Below are 22,380 nucleotides of genomic sequence, written 5' to 3'. Positions count from 1 at the left end.
TACCGGGGAACTTCTAAACTAGTGTTTAAAGAGGCCTTAATATGGCGGCGTTTAGGGCCACTGTGAATAAAAATAAAACTAGACTTCGAGAATAAAGTCGTGATATTTCGAGAATAAAGTCGATATATTTTGAGAAAAAAGTTGAACTATTTCGAGAAAAAAGCCGTAATATTTTGGGAAAAAAGTTGATATATTTCGAGAAAAAAGTCGTAATATTTCGAGAAAAAGACGTGATATTTTGAGAAAAAAAGTTGTACTATTTCGAGAAAAAAGTTGTACTATTTTGAGAAAAAAGTAGGAATATTTCGGGAAAAAAGTCGATATATTTTGAGGGAAAAGTGCTAATATTTTGAGAAAAAAGTTGTACTATTTTGAGAAAAAAGTTGGACTATATCGAGAAAAAAGTTGTAATATTTCGAGGAAAAAAAACTCGTAGAATTACAACACTAAAGTGGCATTAATACCAGGGAAGGTCAATATTGTGGCCAAAGGCTTTGCGAAGGGAAGCGGCACCTCCTCGTGTTAAATGAGGGGCGGTGAGTTGGTGGAGTTCTACTTTCATATCGATTCACCCATAAAGAAACACTCAGTCTCCCTGTCTCTCCTGCACATCAGCACCAGCCTGTTATTAGTATAAGAACCGGCTGAAACGGCTGAGCAGGAAACTGTGTTTATCTAGAATAAAGAGCCAGACGGACTCGGAGGAAACTGTCTGTCTGTGTTGTTGAAGGAGAATCTCAGGCAGGGTCGTCTACACGGCTATCGGGGCTCCATCTCCCCCCATTCAGTGAGGGCATGAAGTTTCACAGACAGTGAGAATGATGATCAGAATGATCCACAGAGAGACAGGAGTGAGTGGAGCTCCGGCGCCAGGACAGCAACCGAGACCCCAACGCGTTATGGCAGCCCCCCTACAGTTAGCCCACTTTATCCCCCAAATATTACGACTTTTTTCTCGAAATATTACAACTTTAATCTCGATATATTACAACTTTATTCTCGAAATATTACGACTTCATTCTCGAAGTCTACTGTTTTTATATTTATTAACAGCTGCCCTAAAACGCCGTCGTATTAGCATGTTACTTGCAGTTTTGCAGTGTTATGTAGCGCAATACTGCATCTCTCTTTCAGGTTTTACAGAATTCACGGCTTTGTTTCCTTTTTGTGTTATTGTCAGTTTAAAGGGGAGCTCCACCAATTTTTCAAAAGGTCAACATAATTAAACGGTTGAGATGTTCACAGAACCACTCGGAGTGGTTTGGGGTAAAATGCTCCGTTCTAGACAGAATTGTTCACAGTGGTGGTGATAGGAACCAGACGTCCACCGTCCAACATCCCCATGAAATGGTTGTGAATACACTTCCGGATGCCTGACACATTGTTTTACCATAGTTTTGTAAAAAAAAAATGCCTAACACGTCTTGGTAATACATTTATTAATAGATTTTTCACTATTTTACCATCATTATTATTACATATGAAGACTCAAAAGACACATGTAGGTTTACTAGTTTTGCATAGTAAATAAAATGCCTGTAGTTGTACTGTTAGACCCCTGGTTCCTAACACCACCACTGTAACTTTCATTGGACCATTTTATATCAAAACTACTTTGAATTAATTTGTTTACACCGCAACAACGGAATTATGCAATTATATATCTCCAACTTCAAAATACATCTTCTGAAGGTGCGAGTCTTTAAAGAGGACGATCTCATTCTCGAGACTATTGTGTGGGATGTGGGATTTGAGTAACCATGTTTTCCACAATATAAAAGGAAATATTAGAAACGTAATATCTGTGGACACATGTTGTACTACTGATCATTTACACCTTGTGTAAATGACCGCCTCTGCCACAAGTCAGTTTACTCACTCAAGAGTTCCATATTGCCTCTGGAAGAAACATCAGCAAAAGAACTCCGCGTTAGGAGCTTCAAGAAATGGGTTTCCATGGCTGAGCATGCCCAACATGCACAATGCCAAGCAGCAGTGGGGGGACGCCGCCTGGAGTCTGGAGCAGCGGAAACATATTCTGTGGAATGACGAATCACATTTCTCTATCTGTCAGTCTGATGGACGAGTCTGGGTTTGGCGAATGCCAGGAGAACGTTACCTGCCTGACTGCACTGTGCCAGCTGTAAAGTTTGGTGGAGGAGGGATGATGATATGGGGCTGTTTTCAGGGGTTGGCCTAGAACCCTTAGTTCCAGTTAAGGGAAATCTTAATGCTTCAGCAGAACAAGACATTTTGGACAATTGTACACTTCCAACTTTGTGGGAACAGTTTGGGGAAGAACCTTTTCTGTTCCAGCATGACTGAGCCCCAGTGCACAAAGCAGCTCCATAAAGTCAAGGCTGGGTGAGTTTGGTGAGGAAGAGCTTGACTGGCCCTCACAGAGCCCTGACCTTAACCCCATCAAACACCTTTGGGATGAGCTAGAACGGAGATTGTGAGCCAGACCCTCTCATCCAAGATCAGAGTCTGACCTCACAAATGCTCTTCTGGATGAATGGACAAAAATTCCCACAGACACTCTCCAACATCTTGTAGAAGCTTCCCAGAAGAGTGGAAGCTGTTAGAGCTGCAAAGGAGGGAACAACTCCATATTAATGCCTATGGATTTAGAATGGGATTCATAAAAGCTCCTGTAGGTGTGATGCGAGGTGTCCCAATACTTCTGTCCATATAGTGCATGTCCAAAAGTTTGTAGACACTTGCTCAGCATTTCTTCTGAAATCAAGGATGTGAATGTCCCTCCTTTGACAGCCTCTACTCTTCTGGGAAGGCTTTATACTAGATGTTGGAACATTGCTTTGAGGATTTTATTGCATTCAGCCACAAAAGCATTAGTGAGGCCAGGTACTGATGTTGGATTGGATGATCTTAATATAGGTTCCAAAAAATGATCAGATTCGTTTTTGTCAGTCATTTTCTCCTCAGTAAAATGGTAATGACTAACCTGCCAGTACATGCTGCCACTGATAGAGCAGGAAACCTCATGTTCATGGCTGCACATAGCCAGGTGCTTAATAAAGCAGGCCTCGGGTAAGGATGCTCCACATTTCAGCATATCTAACAGATATTAGAAATGCATAGTACATGTTTCAGGAGAAAGAAGGCCTGCTGGATATCACGGATACGTCTCAGTGGGTGTGAATAGAGTTTAGAGATTAAACAGGTAGTCACAGAACTCTACACTCTTAAAAGAGATGGTTCTTCAAGGGTTCTTTATTGAAGATAATATTAGTTCTGTATAGAACCATGAAGAATTAAAGAACCATTTGCATACTTAAATGGTCCTTTGCATGGTGAAATGTTTCTTCAGACTGATGGAGAATGTGTTGTGCATGGTTCTATATAGAACCTTTGTGAAAATGGCTCTACATAGCATTAAAAAAGGTTCTACTATTGTTATGATGTCAAGCTTTTAACAATGGAGGAACCATTTTTGGCCACAAAAAAGACCTTTATCTTTAAGCTATTTCTCTACATCTTCTTGTTTTTGGGCTCCAAATGCATATCACTGTTGTCGGAAGAAAACCTTGTATCTCCAAAATGGTGACTTTACAGGAGAAGGAAAAAACCTACTTTACTTTGAATGTAAGTCAATGGAACCAGACTTTTTTCCAAGTCGTTTTGGGTCATTTCTTTTGGTCCATTCATCACGAAATTTACACACAATGTAAAGGGCAACAGGCATTTTCAAACTATGTCAGAAACTGAAAAACGACAAAAATGGAGATACGAGGTTTTCGTCCTACAACAGTGATGTTATTTTTTGAGCCGTGATTAAATGACATAATTCAATACCAGACATCTTAAGCGTGTAAAAGCTACATCATATAAACTTGCTTTTGTTCCCCTCTCTCAAACCTTCATAGACAACATAATGGTGCTGTAATAACCCAAAAGTCATTAAGGGGCACTGATGGCTGCAGGATCCTAAGCAGCTGCTTATGTCGCTTATTAGGTAGAGCCAGCACTGGCTAACGGCATGGTGTGTAAGACTAAATCCACACACTGACTGCACAGAATTCCTCTTTAAAGTTACTTACAATGCCTCGAACTCTTATGTGAAGAACACTGGGGTTTTTGTAAAATGCTACTACACAAAAAACATGTTGTGAATTGACAAAGCACTCAAAGGTTAATGCCAGAAACCTGCTAGTGCTTATTAACATTATGACCAGAGGCAATGCATAGCAGTGACAGCTCTGCTGCTCCACTGGAATTTAAGTTGGTATTTGCACATATTTGAGGTCAGGCTCTTGTGTAAGTGTATTTGGCAATGTCATGAAGACAAATGGTCTGTTTTGAACGCAAATATCACTCATAGTTTGTGATACATCATGCTGTCATGGAGCTGCATTTGTACCTGTTCATGTGCAACCATGTTCAAAGTTAAACCAGATTATACACCGATCAGGCATAACATTATGACCTCCTCCTTGTTTCTACGCTCATTGTCCATTTTATCAGCTCCACTTACTATATAGGTGCACTTTGTAGTTCTACAGTTACAGACTGTAGTCCATCTGTTTCTCTGCATACTTTGTTAGCCCCCTTTTACCCTCTTCTTCAGTGGTCAGGACCCCCATGGACCCTCACAGAGCAGGTACTATTTGGGTGGTGGGTCATTCTCAGCACTGCAGTAACACTGTTGTGGTGGTGGTGTGTTAGTGTGTGTTGTGCTGGTACGAGTGGATAAGACACAGCAGTGCTGCTGGAGTTTTTAAACACTGTGTCCACTCACTGTCCACTCTATTAGACACTCCTACCTTGTCGGTCCACCTTGTAGATGTAAAGTCAGAGACGATAGCTCATCTGCTGCTGCGCGGCTTGTGTTGGTCATCCTCTAGTCCTTCATCAGTGGTCACAGGACGCTGCCCACAGGACGCTGTTGGCTAGATATTTTTGGTTGGTGGACTATTCTCAGTCCAGCAGCGACACTGAGGTGTTTAAAAACTCCAGCAGCACTGCTGTGCCTCATCCACTCAGACCAGCACAACTCACAGTAACACACATCAGTGTTACTGCAGAGCTGAGAATGACCCACCACCCAAATAGTACCTGCTCTGTGAGGATCCATGGGGGTCCTGACCACTGAAGAACAGGGTAAAAGGGGGCTAAGAAAGTATGCAGAGAAACAGATGGACTGCAGTCAAGTGGAGCTGATAAAATGGACAATGAGCGTAGAAACAAGGTGGTGGTCATAATGTTATGCCTGATCGGTGTACATAGCCTTCATCACATGCTCATGTGTTTTAAGTTTAAGCTGTTACACCTCTGTATTGTTTTTATTTTTGAGCTAAGATTTTGTTAAATGTTGTTAGAGTTGCATAGTCAAGCTACTCATCCGTGTGCATATTCCATGATGGAAGCTCTTACCTCTTCAGTTTAAACTATTGTGTAAATAGATTCAGAATCACAGATTCAGATTTCCAGACACAGATTGAGCCATCGTGTGCTAAATTACAGTATACGTCCAAAGGGATTTTACCACAGAAAATTCTTCATAGTTAAATCATTTCATGTTCAGCTGTGTTTGTACTAAGTTGGTGATCTGTCATCACCACTTTACACGCCTGCCGCCCTCTCAGTGGGAGGCCTGGTGAGCTCAGACTGCTTCTGCTCTCTTTTCCAGGGGTCACATGTCATGGCAGAATAGAAGTATTCAGGTGGGTGTAGATCACTGTTCAGCCCACAACACCTGGGGATGAGCCAAGCAAGTGACTGAGAGTGTGACCAAGTGTGTCGCTATGTACAGACTGCACCTTATCTCACACTCAGCCTAATGCGTTGCTTCCACCCAGTAATTCTTCACAGCACAGCACTGTGCTGGAAAGAGTCAAAACAAGACTGATTCATAACACATTATAGACAGAGAGGGGTCAGACGGTTAATCTGGAATGATCCAGTTATGTGCTCCCTGCATGAAAGGGGAATTCCAGTGATTTTCCTACACTTCTGCATAATTAAATTAGTAAGATGTGAAGAGCGGTTTGATATGAAATGCTCAGTTCTATCTAACTTAGAGAGTTAGAATTGTCTACAGTGGTGGTGATAGGAACCGGACATCCTAAGCATGTATTGTCTCTAAAACATCATATAAAGCTATTACAGTAGCAGAACAAAACAGGTCCCTTAAAAAAAAGTTGATATCGTCTCACCCAAGGTAGAACAAAGCCCAAGCATGTTTTTATGTAACTTTTATATCTCTAGTTTGTGAAATGGATGGTTGTATTTTACTGCAAAAGGTGTGTAATTCATTAATAATTGGACGCTCCACAAAACCAGAAAATGTGCTAATTTAGGCCTGGCTTAAAGGGACAGTGTCTGCATTATCTCCTGTCCTAAAGAAAAGATAACACCACTGTCTTTGTCCATTGTCTAAATACAGGCCATACATATGTGAGCCATAGGTGGAAATTGACTTAAAACTATAGTCTTTTTGGGAATTTGTTCCTCTACTATTATACAAAATGGTTCCAACTGTGCTACCTGATGCCTGAGACATTATTTAACTATAATTTTGATATAAAGTTATGGCCTGACACTTTTTTTTAATTTATTTATAGCATATTGGTAGATGCAGGGCATTATGCCACACTAGTGCCCAAAGAAAACATAGTTCTTGGATGTACCAGTGATTTACCTTTATCAACATTTAAGATAAAAACTCAAAAGACATGTGTAGGTTCACTGGTGGTTCTGGATTCAAAATAACATGCCAGTATTTGCATTGTAGACATTGCAGTGGTGCTGATAGGAACCAGGGGTTGCAAAGAAATCCAAATGGACATGTTGCTCTTCAAAGCACCATTTCACCAACCGCTCTAGACTTTCTTAACATCTCTGAAGTATGCAGAATTACAAAAAAATCCAGTGGAATTCTCCTTTTAACTGGCCAATTCAAACTAGGCCTGTATATATTCATATTGTAGCAATTAAACTGTAAAATTCAATACATTCAGCACATTTATAAAACTTCATTTTCTAAATGCTCGGTCTGGTAATTATAAAACGAAGAGGTGGTTGACTTCTGTATTAGTATTTAACTTATTCAATTCAGCATTAGTAATTAAAGCTAAAGGCCACCTGGTGGGTTAGCCCCATAGATATACAGGGTGTCCCAAAAAAATTGACATCATTTCGTAGTCTAACAGCCAATTCTCCCTCAAATGATCTCAAATTTTAACAAAGTGTGTAAAAACTAACCAAGTTTAATTTTGAATGTTGTTTTTCAGGTTGAAGAATGGCGTTGACTAGAAATGAAAAGGCATTTTGTGTGTTAGAATATCCTCAAACACAGTCAAACAAGAGTGTGCAGTGTGCATTTTCGAGAAAATTCAATAAAAACGCACCAACTGGAAAACAGATTTGGACATGGCACAAAAAATTCAAAGAGGAAAGCTGTCTGTGCAGGACAAAGGGATCTGGACGACCACCAGTATTGGAAGATATTACATTTGTGAAGCTGTGAAATTGGTTATAAAATCTACATCCCTCTGAATTTCTTGTTCGAATTTTCATAAATAAATCTTGTATTGTTCAACATGAAGCCTATTTAATTTCGTTTGCCAGGACATGTAGTTACTCAGATATTCACATCTCAAATGATGTCAATTTTTTTGGGACACCCTGTACATACCTAGCTGCTGTGTTGTCTCGTTCTCTATCTGAGGTGATGTGTCTGCGCATCCGCCATGTTGGAGAGGTCAAGATCCGCTCGTGAACAGATTCACTTGTATTGAGAGATGAAGAGTCTCAGGATTAAATCAGCCACAACTTCCTTATTACTCAACTGATTTTCACCAAATCTGTTTAGTTATATTCCTCAGACACAGATTAATCCAGGCTGCACGGATCTGCTCTCAGTAGTTTTTATTACTTTGATAACTGATTGTGATAATTAGCCGTCCAGACCAGCAGGAAAGTATTCAGTCTGCACCTGATGTTAAAAACCGAGTTTAGCGCGAGAAACACAATCAGACACATCAGCAAATCCATCAATGTGTGAATCACTTCTAATCTTAAAACACATAAAAATAAAAGAAACCCCCAAAACACAGTAAGAAGGAGCTAAAATTGGCTTCCTACTCGCCAGGTTATTGTGCGAGATTTCCTGTTCCACCTTAAATGGAGCAGCAGTCACTTTCTGGTGCCTGAAGCTGCACCATTTAAGGTGGAACAGGAAAATTCAAACAAGAAGCTGGCAAATAAGCTGACTTCAGGTTCGTGTAAGAAGGTTCTGACGTTAATCTATTATGAATATCTACACAGATTAAGGAATGCTATAACTTACCGAACTACAAAGCTTTAACCATTGTTGTACATAATTTACTACTACATAAAGTTTAGATCCCCTGAATAGACTATTAAATAAAATAAGCTTAATATAAAACGAGAGGAAAAACAATCACATCAACAGGTTTTCTGTGCCTCACCAACCACACGGCCATATCTACATAAACACCACACAAATAAGACACATCACACAGACATGAGTGTGGATCACTGCGTCCCCTCCGTTATATAATCCTATCCCACTTTCTGAGTGTAATATTCTTGAAATAGTGTAATTTTGGACAGTATCTTTCTTAAACTGCCGCTCTGGAATGGTACTGAATGCAGTCCAGCAGCGATGTTGACCGCCCTAAAATGGCGGCGCCGTTGACGTGCCTGGCTGGACCCAACGCGACATCTAGGTATCTACGGTTAGCCCCGTTCGTAGGGCTCTAGTTTATCCGGCGCATTAGTACTACAGCACCTCCTGCCGCCTCACGCGCTCATTTAAAATTCAAAATCCAACGGAAAACTCAGATGAGCGCAAGCTGAGTGGATATGGTGGTCAATTGAACCGCTAACGCTACAGGTAAGGATAATCACTTCCTACTGTTATTTTGAGTTTATTTTGTGTGTGTAAGATGGTTTAAAGAAACTAGAATGTTCTCTCACCATTCAGTCTAGTTCAGTTAGCTTGTCAGTTCATTTTCTGGACATAGTAAAGAGTCTAAAAACTACTGCACACATTACAACATCGGTGTTTATGTCCGAGTCTTTAGGCTGCGTTCACATTACCAGGTTGAAGTGGCACAAATCCGATTTTTTGCCCTAAAGTGACTCAGATCTGATGTTTTCAGGGCTGTGTGGACACACGGACAGTGGTGGACGAAGTACACAAACCATGAACTTGAGTTAAAGTAGAGACACCCAAGGTAAAATATTACTCCAGGAGAAGTAGAAGTTCCTCCCTTTAGACCTCCACTTGAGTAAAAGTGCAAAAGTATTTGCCTTCAGATGTACTTAAGTATCAAAAGTAAAAGTACTAAAAGATTAATTATGACTTTTTAATGTCCTATTATCATTTTTATAACAAGACTCGCTTCATTAACTCATTTTAGGTGAAAATACTCCAGTGTCTCTCTTGGTAAACCAGTATTTTAATAGAAGGTCATTAATTAGTGACGCTGATGTCTATTAAAGTGATCATCAGCACAAAACACTGAAGGCAAACAGTTTATATTAGGTAGAAACGAGTGGCTCTGAAATCACTTTTTACAAACAAAAGTTTCAGTTTAAGATTTATTTACGCTCAGTTACAAGTTTAAGTTTAATAAAAACTTTAAACTCAGGTTCACAAATGAGTTTCCTTTACTAAACTGCATCTGTAGGTCTCTGTTCATAAACATAAACTAGCCAAAACTAATTTACTATAAAATGAAATGTGTTTGTATAAATTCAGAATAAAGACACGTCAGTCACAACTGCATATGAGTACATATTTCTATATTGTGGTCTATTTGCACAAAGTTAGGTTAGTTCATCATTTATGTTGAATAGACTCTCCCAGATTTTACGCTGCTGCACTGACGTTGAACCGTGTGCTGCACTGGGTCGGTATGACCAATAGGTCAAAACAAGCTCAAAACAAAGTGACTGCTGTGCCCTGATTGGTGTTTTTGCTTCACTCTTCTTTCATTTTGACATATTATGTTTTTATACACACATAAACCAAAAGGAACGACAGATTTCTCATAATGTAGTGGAGTAAAAAGTGAGATATTTGACTTTGAAATGTAGTGGAGTGAAAGAAAAAAGTCGCCCAAAATAGAAAAACTTCAGTAAAGCACAGATACACGAAAAACTACTTAAGTACAGAAACGAATTACGTTTACTTCGTTACTGTCCACCACTGCACACAGATCAGATCTTTTGAAATCCGACCTGAGTCACTTTCATGTGTGGTCCTAGATCGGATACGTAGGTGCAAATGCATCTGACTGTTTTCTACCTCTGTCTTCCTCTAATAATAAACAACTGAGAGCTTGGTTGCTCTCTTCTTGTCCCCATTGCTCTTCAAAACAAAGTGTGCATATAGTTAAAATGAACACAACCAATTAGAAATTAATCCCTGATAAAATTAAGCGTTTTAGCCAGTTATGCCTGTCATGATCATGAGATTTTAAGCTGATGATTAATTGCCAAAGAAATAATTGCGATTGATAGTTTAATTCTTTTTGTGTTCTAGTATGGAAATATTAAAGTGCAAGCTTAAAGTGGCCTAAAGCTCAATTTCAGATGAATTAACCTAACTCACTGCCGCTCTCTAAATGTGTTACAGCACCAAATCAGAAGCTACAACTTTCTGTGTTCATAAGACAAGTGACGGGTCACAATAAAACTGTTTTCTGCTTTCTTTTATTTACATGCATTTGCCTTGACCCAACAGATGAGAACGCACACTGTCTGCCTGATGTTAGAGCACTAACTTGCGGATCAGGGGCCGTATTACAGTCTGAGATCATATCTTGTCTGCTTTGTTGTCATGACAACTTCAGTTAAGACTGAATTTAGGACAGAAGCCAGTTCAGAACAACAGTTCTTAAGTCTATAATCTCATCTTATTTCCAGATAAGAAAACGGTTTTACAGAAACATCCTAAGTCGCCAAAATATTCTAAATATTTTCTTAACTTTAAGATAAACCCCAGAGCGTCTTAACTTCTGTTTACCTGTCTGTTTCTATTGTTTTATGCAGTGATGGGCAGCACAGTTCACTATCAGTAGCGTGATGACGCTACATTTACCTACACTGAAAACGGAGCTTTGAGTTGTGAGGTTTTTTTCTTTTTTAAGAACTCAGACGCTGCAGACTCGATCTCTACCGCCCCTCTGATTACCTTTGTGTGTTAATGTTGATGATGAAATATTACAGTGATGGTGGTGAATAATGAGGAGGCGTAGCTGAACGTGTGTCTGTTTTAGAGATGAAACGGTTACCGGTTTCACGGTAAACCGCGGTAAAATTAATGACGGTTAGTAGTACCGTTTGAACTTTAAAGTATCGTTAAAACCGTGGTGTGAAAAACTCGCTGTACAGAGTCAAACAAAGGCAGAATCATCTCTCAGATGCAGCTCTGTGTGTGTGTACAGGGGAGAGGGAGAGAAGGGAGAACAGGGCGGAATGTAGTGACAGAGATTCGGAGACCAAGTCTGATGTTTGGTCATATTTTGAGTTTTATAAGGATGCAGAAGGAAAGTTAATTGAAGATGACCACCCTGTCTGCAGATGACCACCCTGTCTGCAGAACAGGCCTAAAGAAAATAGCCGCGAAAGGGGGCAACACATCAAACCTTACGAGTCATCTTCGCGACCACCACCCGCTACTTTTTAGAGAATGCAAGGTTAACTTTAACGGAGAAGTCTGTGGACTTCGAAATAGAAGAAATGTCTTGGTCTGTGTGGTTTAACTTATGCTTATGGTTCGTTAATAATATAAAATTAAGCTTTTAGCGTCAAAAAAAAACCAAAAACAAAAAAAGAAAAACAATCGGTGAATCAGCTGTGAATCGAAACTAAAGCTTTTAACACACATTTCTGTGGAGCAGCGTCTCCAAAATGAGCTCTGAGTTAACGAGATGCTGTTCAATCTGCACAGCTCCCCTTCCTCGTCTCGCTTACAGTGTTTACTGTCTGAGAGGAGAATAACTCCGTCTCAAATCACTCAGTGTCCCCTACATAGTGGGCTACTGTTCAAACACGATCATCATTAACAAGCAGCTGAGCTTTAAATAGGGAATTAGTAACCTGTTGTTAATGTTAATTATAGATGACTTAGTCGAACGTTTCTTGCACTCTTTGGGTGAAGGATTTGCTATTTCATGATCCACGAAGTGCACTACATAGGGAAGATACTGTGCTTTGGGATGGGACCTCGCGCGAGTAAACGCTGCGTGCCGCTTTTAGGAAAAGCAGAGTTTCAGAGATTAAACTGTAGGAGTGTTTCTGCTGCAGCTCAGAAGCGCGTTAATTTTAAGTTATGTTTTAGTTTTAAAAGCTTTTAGAGAAGCAGCTCCACAGGTGAAGACACACTGTGTGAGTTCTACACTGTCTGCAGCTCACAGCGCGGTGACGCAGTTCCTCTGTGATTTTGGCTGTTTTTTCCTGGTGCGCTGTATTGATTAGGGGCTCAGCGCCACAACGGCACAATAATGCTGCAGCTGCAGTTCGGACAGAAACCCCCCACCCCCCGAGTGCAGCACTTCTTAGAAGTAGTAATTTTCCATTAAGACCCACCTCAGAGTTGGTCGAGATTTAATTCTCTATGCAGGGAAATCCATAGTTATTGTAATGAAGAATAATAATAATAATAATAACAGTAATAATAATAATAACAGTAATAATAATACTTTTGCTATTTTGTTTACAGAGTATTACAAGTATTGTAAGTAATACAAAAGTAATACTACAAATGTATTGACTATTTTTTAATGTTTATGCAAACAAAAAGTGCATATTGCTGCCAATTCTATTTGTGTTAATATAAAAGTTGGTGAAACGAGTTTCAGTTTGTGTATCAGTATTTATTTATTTTTTTATTTTACTTTTCAACACATTTGAACAATATCGCAATAATACCGATAATCGTGATAATTTTGGTCATGATAATCGTGATATGAAATTTTAATATCGTTTCATCTCTAGTCTGTTTATTAGGAGGAATAACGTTAGCGCGTTTAGCTAAAGAGTTTGGGAAATGGAGACTGAAACTGGAGACGGCGACGCTCTGATAAACAGCAGGGGGCGCTCTCACAGTATTCTGAACTCTCAGTTTATTACGCTTTAGTTTTATTTTTTTACATCATTAACGGTAGCTAACATTATCTGTCTGGCTAACTAACTTGATTACGTGTTTACGTTTCAGTTGTGAGCGTTTGGCCGGTTGCTAGGTAACATACATGACAGTTGATTGTCGACATCATGAAAGTTAAGATTTCCTAACTTGAGATAAGAAAAGATGCTGTAAGATAAGATAAGATTCTTAAATTAAGATAAGATTTGCTTCTGTAATACGAATTTGTGAAAAATCTTATCTTAACCTGTCAGATCTTAAGTTAAGGCAAACAGATAGAACGTTTCTGTAATACGGCCCCTGGACATAAATGGCATGCTAAGTTCCTCTGTCTCTATAATGGTTAAACTCTCAGCTCATTTAATGAAGGAACAGATGGACTAGTATCTCCAAAAGCCTGGATCCTTTGGATCGTGTTTACAGTTATGTCATTATTGCGTTCTTGAGATTTCCTCCATCACTGCTATGATGTTGTGTCATCGAAGTAGTTGTGCACAAATTAGTAGATATGTGTGGCTGTATATGTGGTCACTTAGATGACAGATTTGTCCTGAAGCTTGATAGATATATTTATATTTTTAATCTTTCATAATAAACTCCAAGGTTCCTGTTTTGACGTTGTAGCTCTGTGGATTATTAGTGACTTGTTGCCAAAATAAGATCTTGTTATTCAAGATGCTGATCTTAATCTCTCTAACCCTACTGCAGAAATCCTGGTTATTTCATACAGGGGACTCCAAATGCAGTTATTGTGGTGTTAGAGACTTTGACCCCATTTACACCTGGTCATTTTATTTCTGAAACCACCTCTGAGTAGTGCTGGGCGATATGATCTCAAATCAATATCACAATCATTTGAACGTTTTACCTCGATTACGATTAATAAACAAGTATTATTATTATTATTATTTTTTTTGGTTGTTTGTTTTTTTGCCCTCATAGTTCACTGACAAGGTTTGTTCTGTAAATATGCTCTGCATATCCTAAGGTAAATCGTCTCAACAGCCAGATCGGAATTCACGCAGCTTTTACGTCAATCCAACTCGACATTCGTCATAATTTAATTCTGCTGAGACTCAAACATTTAGGCTGATATTTCTGTACAGAAATTAGAAGAGACTCATCCAAAACGAGGCTGCAGCGTCAAAGAACAGTTAAAAGTCTGAAAGTAGTTTAATGAATCCGAGGGCACGAACCAAAGAAGTGACCACGCCCTTTTTACGGCTTGAACACATTCTGGGTGATGAGCCCAGCTGTCAGTCAGTGAAGCTTCATGATGGCTCCTGTGATGCTGGTGAAGATGAAGCTGATCCTCCGGGAGCGACTGGCGTTCGCTGGCAGTTATGGTTGTTTACCTCTGGATGAGCCGTGAAGCAGCGTGACGCTCTGTTCTTTTGCCCATGCGGGTCAGTTTAGGAGCTGATCTGTTCAGACTGATGTTGCCTACAGATCAGATTTAAAAGATAATCTGAACAGCCAAACAGAAAACATCAGATTTGGTGAGGAAATCAGATTTGGGCCACTTTTACCTGCTGTGTGAACGTAGCCTAAGCTTCCATGTCGCAGACTGGACATGGTGGAGTAACGTGACGATATGTGTGGTAGTAAGTTTTAAGGGGACAGCCCCCCCAAACAACTTGTGGTTGTGTGGGTGGTGTTTAATTGTAGATTTGGGAGACGTTCTGACCCCAAGGCCTAACTAATGCCCATGTGCGATCCTTGCAGATTCTTTGTCCGCTCAAACCATCCTCCTCACTGTGTGTGGGGTCAGTACAGACATACATCCTCTTCTCAGCAGATTCTCAACATCTTCATTTGTTTTAAACTTCTTAATAATTGCTCAGATAGTGGAAATGAACATTTCTTATAGTCATTTCCTGATTTGTGAGGCTCAACAACCTTTTGTTGAAGATCATTGCTGTTTTCTCTGGTTTTTCTCATAACGAAGGATGACTACGTGAATTTGGCCTGTGTTTCATCTCATATATAATTCTCTAGCGAAACAAGAAGACATGGTTGGCCGTTTGAGTGTTACTAATTCCTCAGATTAACTTTAAAACATAAAATATGAATGGAAATTTACTTCAGTTAGATTTCAGTCCTAAAAATTTCCAGGGGTGCCAATAATTTTGGCACAGATGTAAGAAAAATATTTTGTGACAAGATTTATTATTATTTTTTCAATCATTATACCTTAAATAAAGGTCAGATTTTTGGTAAATGAAAGATAAAAAGATTAAGTAATTAGGAATATTTTTTACAGGTTATTTTTTTCATGATTACCAGGGGTGCCAATACAGGGTTTCAAAAGGATCCATCCGATTTCAAAGCACCATAGTTTTACAACCGTGAGGCGTCTAGGAACCAATCACAATCCAACTGAAAGAGGGGGTCATAGAGTTTCTGACTGTCACCGGAAGATGGCTCCCTTCAGTCTGAGAGGAGATGAAACCCCTGAGCAGAAAGCGTTCTGCGTTCTCCACTTCAATAAGAGTGAATCCGTCATAACTGTGCAGTGTGATTTTCGTGGGCAGTGAACCTCCAACAGCTCAGAGCGTTCGTCATTGGTTCCACAACACTGGATGATCTCTGAAATCGCACTGAAAGAGCCGTGAGTGCAGCGACACCCGACATGCTCAATCCAGTATGGGATGAGTTTGACTATGGTGTTGATCTTGTCTGTACAGCTGAAGGAGGTTCATACTGAGACCTTGTACAATTACATAATGAACTTTATGCTCATTTAAACCATTTACAGTTTACTGCATTGATCTGTAATGATTTACAAGTGAAATAAATCATTTTGGAATCAGATGAATCTTTTTGAAACACCCTGTATTTGTGGAGGGCACTGTATACTATCATAAGATCCAAAACCTTAATTCTGCGGTGAGTCCATAAGCATGATGACTAAAACTCAAGGCTAATTATTCTGCACAGCCGTCTTGTAAAGGTTCATTGTAAAGCCGGTGTAAGGAAATGAGTAACAGCAAGCAAAGTTGTGATTTTTGAGGCGACGTCCATCTTTTCACAGGAAACACAAGGATCAACTCAGGCAGCCAGTTGCATGTGAGCTGAATTGCATAATACAGGCTGTACAGAAGTTGGATTTCAGTCCAACTGGAGACAAACTTGATTACTTATTGTGAAATGCATGTGGTTGCAATCTTATCAGGTTACACCGTAGATACAAGTGAAACGACCCGGTGTAAATGGAGTCTTTCTATCCACCTTATAGCTCATATGATACATGTTCCAGCAGGTCGCGATAGCAGACTAATTCAGAGCACTTACTGTGTAGTCAGTGTGTGTGTGTGTGTGTGTGTGTGTGGGTGTGTGTGTGTAGGTGTCTACATATGTGTGTGGCGATGATTAAAGGAATGAAGAGGATGTTATGTAGAAGCCTAAGATATATGGAAAATGCATATTTGTACAGCACATCATAGATCCCTAAAAGCTACAACAAGTGCCTCTGAGTGACGCAAAACAAATCAAACAGATGCTGTTAAAATCTTAAGTATTTGCTGTTATATGAAGCTGGAACATTCCATGCATTACAGGCGGATTTATTCACATAATTAGGAGGTTTTCTCTGACGGTGTCTTAAAGGCTGCTGTTGAAACACACAGTGATAAGTGTTTTATTACTTAAGACTGCATCAGATTTTGCCATAAACAGCATGGCTAATGTATACCTGTTGCCAAACATTAGACTGAAGGGGTTGCAGCCGCAGACAAAAAATGGACAAGAATTTATCAAGTGTAAGAATTAGTCGCGATGAGAACACAAGCGTTAGATCTGACAGCACAGTTTTTTAATATGAAATTGTGGTCAAGAAAGTCCACATTCAAATTGTTCACTTGATAATCACCCTTTAGGACATCATGTTTGTCCCATGAGGAAAATTTTACAATATTCCATATTATATTCCAGGATTCTTAATTTAATAATTCATTAGTTTCAGCAATCCATAGATTTCTAGGATTGCTCTGTGATGTTTTAAAAAATGGACAATGATAATCTCTAATTTTCATATATAATTTGGATACAGTTGATCTACTTAAATGGAAATACTGCACAGAACACACTACACTCCTCATAAATAACATGCATATAGATGTTTTAAATGCATGTTTTAAATATAAGCTGGAGATGGAAGCTGGAGAAGAAAGAAGGGTCCGTATGTTACGGTCTTGCCCTTATGTAACATCTTTCTGGAGGAGTATTACTGAACATCTGTCTAAGATCACTAACGTTAATATACCACTATCTTCAAGACTGATGAATTTAGGTGACACCTCTGTATCTACACTCAGTAAAGTATTAGCTGAAATGATTTTATCCTCTGCGCTTGTAGCAAAGAAAACAATTTTACTTTCATGGAAGGAGTCACAACCACCTTCTTTAGCTGCGTGGAAAACGTTTTACTGGAAAATGTACTACCGGAACAAGTGTCCTGTTCTTTTAAGCCAAAATGTGAATTATACTGTGAAATGTGGAACAAGGCTGAAGAGTATTTAAATTCAATTGACTTGTAGCTTTGTAACATTTTGTAATACTTCTGTATCGATTGATTTCTTATTGTTAAAATTATTTTTTTAAGAGCTCTGGAAGTAATTTATGCCTGTTCTCCTAGATGTGCTATCACTAAGTGTGCCTGTTTGTTGAGATGGAATAATATACTACTCTCCTGTGTTTATATAGCAGTTACTGTGTAAAAATTCAATCTTAAAACAATAAGTTTGTCCCATTAGATTAGGACTTATTTTTCACAGTCATAATTATCTGTTAACTTGAACTGATACTAGCCATGAATACACACATCTTCTAAGCCGATTGTCCTTCTGGGAAGGGGGGGGGGAGCTGGAGCCTACCCCAGCAGCCATTGGGTGGAAGGCAGGATACACCCTGGACAGGTCACCAGCCCATCTCAGGGAAGATAGACAGACATACACATCCACACACACACCTGGGGCAATTTAGTGTGTCCAGTCAGCCTGACTGCATGTCTTTAGACTGTGGGAGGAAACCCACACAGACACAGACACCCCTGGTCACCCGGCTGGGGAATCAAACCGAGGCCCTCCTTGCTGTGAGGCAACAGCGCTACCCACTGCACCACCGTGCTGCCCCTAGAGATAAATAGAGACTGTATATTGAGAATTGTTATGGGAACATCTGTTATAACTGTGTCTTTTTTAACAAAGCATACATTCATTAAAGCACAGTGTTTCTGAAACAGGGAAGGCTTGTGCAGAGAGATTTCAGAGACTTTCAGTAGTTTATGTTGTCTGTCAGTACAAGTGGGTTTCTAAAGTAAGCATGAATGGACAGCACCAGTTGTGTGTGGAAAGGCCTTGTGGCTGGTGAGAACTTTACTGAGCAGAAAAGACACATACTAATCAAGTCAGACATGGAAATCCAGTATTTTCTAAGTGCATACAACAAAAAGTAATGTCTTTAAAATGTTTCTTTACTTACTGCCTGTTAATCTCAGCCCAGTGTAACATTCTCAGTCATGTCCCTACTCGACGCCCGCACTAGTGCTGTATTAATTCATATTCCTTCAATAGGAAGTAGGAGAGCTCTATTCTGGACAAAGTGCAGGAATTTTTAAGACTTCTGCCTTTCAGTTTAGTATATTAAAGCAATAAGCCACGAAAGGCCGCTAGGCATCGTACCTAAGAACACCCTTCTCTGTGATAAAATCGCAGTAATGCACAGCCTCAAGTGGCTTATTGCTTTTATAAAGCAACAGGCAACATAAAATATAATAAAATACACAATTTTTTCATAAAATAAGTTATTAATAATAGTCAACATACACAAGTCGATTATTATGTGAATGTAGTTCCTTTAGATCATGGTATCATGGACCGGTGAATGAGGAGAATGTTTGGTCGCCCATTGCTGTCTATTATAGTCATTTCATGACTTTTTGTCATATAGCAATGAACATACGATAACACACCACTGTTTAATGCAGAAACCTTCACTTTATAAGTACTGTTTGGTCACCAAATAACAACCGGGAGTCTTCTTTAGCACCAGTCCAGCGGCACAGCTCTTCTCACACAACTCCAGCGGCACTGCTGTGTTTGATCCACTCAGACCAGCGCAACACACACTAACACACCACCACCACGTCAGTGTTACTGCAGTGCTGAGAATGATCCACCACCCAAATAGTACCTGCTCTGTGAGGGTCTATGGGGGTCCTGACCACTGAAGAACAGGGTAAAAGGGGGCTAACAAAGTATGCAGAGAAACAGATGGACTACAGTCTGTAACTGTAGAACTACAAAGTGCACCTATATAGTAAGTGGAGCTGATAAAATGGACAGTGAGCGTAGAAACAAGGAGGTGGTCATAATGTTATGCCTGATTGGTGTATATGTAGATGCACTGTGCATCTCACACATGTACTGCCAATTACTTTGACTGCTGCTCAGCTCTGTCCGTCTAAATAAAATGTTGTTTTAGAGGGATGACTTCCTATGTATATGACCTTCTAGCCATTTAAGTACAGCTGTTCGCAAGTCAGAAGTGCTCAGAGTGACTGGGAGAGTGAGCAGATGCAGGTGAATTACCTCACTCTTTTAAGGAATGTGCTTTTTGAATGCAAAAATATGACCTGAAGGGAGAGTGTGTCTCTAAGACGGAGGGATTTATGGGTAATGAGAGTTAGAGGCTTAGGGCGCACGTTGACAAACTATTTCCTCCAGCATAAGGATAAGCTCACGTAGCACAGCGAGCTTGCAGCAGCACAGGGAAAGGGGTCAGTGATTAGGAAGCGAAGGTTATCAGACACTCACATCAAGGAAAGTGTCTGAAGTTGTGCTGATGAGGTCAGTGTGCACTGGAGGACCGCTGCCCTGCACATTTTAGTGTTTTGCCTGTTCCAGTACACTTAATTCAACTCAGTAGTTCGATAACAAGCACTTCCTGCGTTGAACTGTGTGTATTAGAGCCGAAAGTGTCGTTTTATGGAACAATGTCTTGAGTAAAACTAAAAGTAGTCATGCAAAAGCATGTTAAGTAGGAAAAAGTACTAGGTTAAAAATGTGTGAGGTCAGTTGGCAACTGCTGAAGGTATGGCAGGATTTTAGCTAAAAGCTTACTTAAATAAAGATTAGGTCTTATTCAAAAATATATTCTATACTGTCTGAACAAGTAAGTAGGTGCAGAGTGACTAAATCTGCCTACAGTGTGGATTTGCGCACATTGTGGTCTAATTGCTGTTAGCTAATGTTAAGTTCATGTGAGGTAAAGAAATGGGGATAAGCCATAAAGCACAAATGTTAGTTAACCTTGTACTGCATGCTTTATAAGAGCAATTTGAAAAAATATTCACTTTTCTTGCATAAAATTGTCCTTCATTTGTTTTTTTTTTCAGGCCCAATTTATTAATTTAAAGAACATTTAAAAGAAATTGAGGCAACATTGTGCGGCAATGGGAAGAAATGAAACAGAGCCGTGTTCCCTGAAGTGGCGAGGCTTGGCTTGTGACTGGCAAAATCCATTCCACTGTCGCACAATGTTGCTTCTAGGCAACAAACATATTTCTGCAAATTCTTATAACAAAAAAAAATTGCTACTGAATGTTGAAAAAGAGGTTTAAATGTGCCCACTAAGAGATAGTATGACCAAGTATGTGTGTTTTACTGACTTACTCAAACTCTTCCCTTTATTGTTAACCCTATCGTTGTCTTTAAATATGTATAATTTAATTGAAAAATGAGGAAAATGAGTTTGTTGCCCTGAGGCAACATTGTGCAACAGACAGTTAAGTATTAGGTTAATATTAGTTAAGCTGTATATTGTTGTTATGTATAGTTATATTGTGTTTTTATATTCCTGAATTCCTCAGTTAGTGTAGATGGTCATTAAGAGGTCTGCAGAAGGCCAGTTAGGTGAGAAGGTTTTTGCCAGTTCAAACAAAAAATATGAACTCATTGGTTCTTGAGTTCTTGTAAATCTACGTTTACTAAAAATATCATTTTACTAAACGCAGGCAAAGAGAGGAAGAGAAGGAAGCTGAAGGAGACGGACAGAGCTGAAGAAGCAGGTCTGATAAAGGTCAGTGATCAAGAAGAAAGTGAGTGAGTGTTTAAGCTTTAAGTTAAAATGAAAACTGAATGTGTAGAAATGGTATTTCCTTATTATATATCCCTTATTTTTTAGACTAAATGAAATAAAATATTGAGATAATATAATTTGCATGCGGTAAAATGTCACGTTAAACATGCAAGCACGACTACAGAACAAAATCACACTGTCTAGTTACTGAGACTGTACCTATAAGCTGTGTATTTGACTGATATTTAGGAGCTGCAGCTTATCTAAGAGAGAGGAGAGCACGGAGTTGACTTTAATACCTCTGTCATCTGAGTAGGTGGAGAGATATAATAGTTAAGTGGTAAAGTAAGAACCTGTTTCTACTCTAAATGTTCATGATGAACAGACATTTGTGGGGCCATTAAAAACATCCTCCTGGGGGAGCATGCCCCTGGACCCCCTCAGTAAAGGTTTAGCTCCCTTATCCATAAATCTCTAGTGACACCCCTGAACTACACAATTGGTGACTTTTCCTGAAGAACTGCAGTGGCACTTCTATTACATCTGAAGGAGCTTAAAGTTTGTTAGATGCTGGTCTCCCTTTTTGGGATCTTTGGGAGCTGGGAACTGAGAGTTGTGAGCAACGGTAAAGCATTCAAGGTGCTGAACTAACAGAACAGAATGAAATTCAACACAAAAAGCATTAGTAGCACAGTATGAATGGGTAAAGTGGACATGAGTAGAAAGTTATTACTCTCAAACATACATAAAAAAATCAGGTACAAATCCCATATATGTTTACTTGACTGAGTAAAGGAAGCTAGATGACAGCAGAGCAGGAGAAATAATAAACTACGAAATATTAAATGTTAAACTGAATAAAAATATTGAACTTGCAGGGCAGTAGTACTGCGACTGGATTGAGAAACACTGGATTATATACTTGTGTAGGCAATCAATAGTAAAACATTACGTCGCTGCTGTCGGATCAAAACCTCGTATCTCCAAAATGGTAACTTTACAGGAGAAGGAAAAAACATGCTTTACTTTTAATGTGAGTCAATGGAACCAGACTTTTTTCAAAGTAAAGTTTGGGCCGTTTCCTTTGGCCCATTCATTTTGAAATTTACACACAATATAAAGGACAGTAGATATTTTCAAATTTTGTCACAAACTGAAAA

Source organism: Colossoma macropomum, unplaced genomic scaffold (assembly GCF_904425465.1).
Source record: "Colossoma macropomum unplaced genomic scaffold, Colossoma_macropomum, whole genome shotgun sequence".
NCBI classification, from domain to species: domain Eukaryota; kingdom Metazoa; phylum Chordata; class Actinopteri; order Characiformes; family Serrasalmidae; genus Colossoma; species Colossoma macropomum.
The sequence above is the reverse complement of the archived record's forward strand: the minus strand, read 5'-3'. Positions refer to the sequence as shown.